Genomic DNA, 3212 nt, shown 5'->3' with positions numbered 1-3212 from the left:
CATGGTGAGAACCTTTGCCTTTGGGTTCTTTATGATTTTCTATCACACCACAGGGCTTCCCAGGTGGCACTAGTGGTAAAGACCCTGCTGGCCAATGCAGGAGACATAAGAGATGTGAGTTTGATCCCTATGTCGGGAAGATCCTCTGGAGGAGGGCATGGCAACCCACTCTAGTCTTCTTGCCTGGAGAATCCTGTGGGCAGAGGAGCTTGGCAGGCTACAGTCCATAGGGTTGCACAGAGTTGGATACAACTGAAGCCACTGAAGAACACAACACACATCACACCACATGTCTGAGGCAAAGACTTAACAAAGTATGAAATAGGATGGGCCATGAAAGTGAGAAAAAAAAAAAACATTTCTTATTTCAATAAGTTTTTCTGCCATAGCACCACAATAATCTATAAATGCTACATTTAAAAACTAGTCTTTTGATTCCTTCCATTGCTCAAGGCTTTTCTATGCTTTAACTTTTATTTTGCTTATTTTTCAGAATGATTTTATGACATAAGTTCAGAGAAGATTCCAGATCTTTCTTATTGACTACTCACATGCTACTAAAGTAATGCTCAATGGATTAAAGACAATCTCTTTAACAAGTGGTGCTGAGAAAACTGGTCAACCACTTTTAAAAGAATGAAACTAGAACACTTTCTAACACCATACACAAAAATAAACTCAAAATGGATTAAAAATCAAAACATAAGACCAAAAACTATAAAACTCCTAGAGAAGAACATAGGCAAAACACTCTCTGACATACATCACAGCAGGATCCTCTATGACCCACCTCCCAGAAGATTGGAAATAAAAGCAAAAATAAAAAAATGGGACCTAATTAAACTTAAAAGTTTCTGCACAACAAAGGAAACTATAAGCAAGCTGAAAAGGCAGCCTTCAGAATGGGAGAAAATATAGCAAATGAGGCAACTGACAAACAACTAATCTCAAAAATATACAAGCAACTCCTACAGCTCAATTCCAGAAAAATAAATGACCCAATCAAAAAATGGGCCAATGAGCTAAATAGATATTTCTCCAAAGAAGACATACAGATGGCTAACAAACACATGAAAAGATGCTCAACATCACTCATTATCAGAGAAATGCAAATCAAAACCACTATGAGGTACTATTTCACGCCAGTCAGAATGGCTGCAATCCAAAAGTCTCCTTTTCTTTTGCTCCTCTTCTTTTCACAACTATTTGTAAGGCCTCCACAGACAGCCATTTTGCTTTTTTGCGTTTCTTTTCCATGGGCATGGTCTTGATCCCTGTCTCCTGTACAATGTCACGAACCTCCGTCCATAGTTCACCAGGCACTCTATCTATCAGATCTAGTCCCTTAAATCTATTTCTCACTTCCACTGTATAATCGCAAGGGATTTGATTTAGGTCATACCTGAATGGTCTAATGGTTTTCCCTACTTTCTTCAATTTCAGTCTGAATTTGGCAATAAGGAGTTCATGATCTGAGCCACAGTCAGCTCCTGGTCTTGTTTTTGCTGACTGTATAGAGCTTCTCCATCTTTGGCTGCAAAGAATATAATCAATCTGATTTCGGTGTTGACCATCTGGTGATGTCCATGTGTAGTGTCTTCTCTTGTGTTGTTGGAAGAGGGTGTTTGCTATGACTAGTGCGTTCTGTTGGCAAAACTCTATTAGTCTTTGCACTGCTTCATTCCGCATTCCAAGGCCAAATTTGCCTGTTACTCCAGGTGCTTCTTGACTGCCTACTTTTGCATTCCAGTCCACTATAATGAAAAGGACATCCTTTTGGGGTCTTCGTTCTAAAAGGTCTTGTAGGTCTTCATAGGACCGTTCAACTTCAGCTTCTTCAGTGTTACTGGTTGGGGAATAGACTTGGATTACTGTAATATTGAATGGTTTTCCTTGGAAACGAACAGAGATCATTCTGTCGTTTTTGAGATTGCATCCAAGTACTGCCTTTTGGACTCTTTTGTTGACCATGATGGCTACTCCATTTCTTCTGAGGGATTCCTGCCCGCAGTAATAGATATAATGGTCATCTGAGTTAAATTCACCCATTCCAGTCCATTTTAGTTCACTGATTTCTAGAATTTGATGTTCATTCTTGCCATCTCCTGTTTGACCACTTCCAATTTTCCTTGATTCGTGGACCTAACATTCCAGGTTCCTATGCAATATTGCTCTTTACAGCACTGGGCCTTTCTTCTATCATCAGTAACATCCCCAACTGGGTATTGTTTTTGCTTTGGCTCCATCCCTTCATTTTTCTGGAGTTATTTCTCTACTAATCTCCAGTAGCATATTGGGCACTTACCTACCTTGGGAGTTCCTCTTTCAGTATCCTATCATTTTGCCTTTTCATACTGTTCATGGGGTTCTCAAGGCAAGAATACTGAAGTGGTTTGCCATTCCCTTCTCCAGTGGACCACATTCTGTCAGATCTCTCCACCATGACCCGCCCATCTTGGGTGGCCCCACAGGACATGGCTTAATTTCATTGAGTTAGACCGCAGCCACTGCTCCTATATTATAGCTTAATTTACACACAATTAATCCCTATTTCTCTTTTAGAGTGAAAACTCTATGAAGGCAGAAAACTTTGCTATTTGTTCATCTAGTTAAAAACAAATCCAAGATATATTAAAAATTTTAAGAATTTATTGGAACAAAAGTCTATTCAAGCCAGGCAATACCAAAGCAAAAGTGTTAGGAGCTCAGGTGAAAAGAGCTGGGGTGATATAGGGAACATGGAAGCAAAGTAAAGATCTTACTGATTGGCTGAGGTGTAAAGCCTAGTTGGTGGTTTGTGATTGGTTGTGCAGAATACATCATGAGAAACGCTGGGCTGGAAGAAGCACAAGCTGGAATCAAGATTGCAGGGAGAAATATCAATAACCTCAGATATGCAGATGACACCACTCTTTTGGCAGAAAGTGAAAAGGAACGAAAAAGCCTCTTGATGAAAGTGAAAGAGGACAGTGAAAAAGTTGGCTTAAAGCTCAACATTCAGAAAACGAAGATCACAGCATCTGGTCCCATCACTTCATGGCAAATAGATGGGGAAACAGTGGAAACAATGTTAGACTTTATTTTTGGTGGCTCCAAAATCACTGCAGATGGTGATTGCAGCCATGAAATTAAAAGATGCTTACTTCTTGGAAGGAAAGTTATGACCAACCTAGATAGCATATTGAAAAACAGAGACATTACTTTCCAAACAA

This window comes from Bubalus kerabau, chromosome 15 (assembly GCF_029407905.1).
Source record: "Bubalus kerabau isolate K-KA32 ecotype Philippines breed swamp buffalo chromosome 15, PCC_UOA_SB_1v2, whole genome shotgun sequence".
Taxonomy (NCBI): domain Eukaryota; kingdom Metazoa; phylum Chordata; class Mammalia; order Artiodactyla; family Bovidae; genus Bubalus; species Bubalus kerabau.
Note: the sequence above shows the minus strand (reverse complement) of the source record.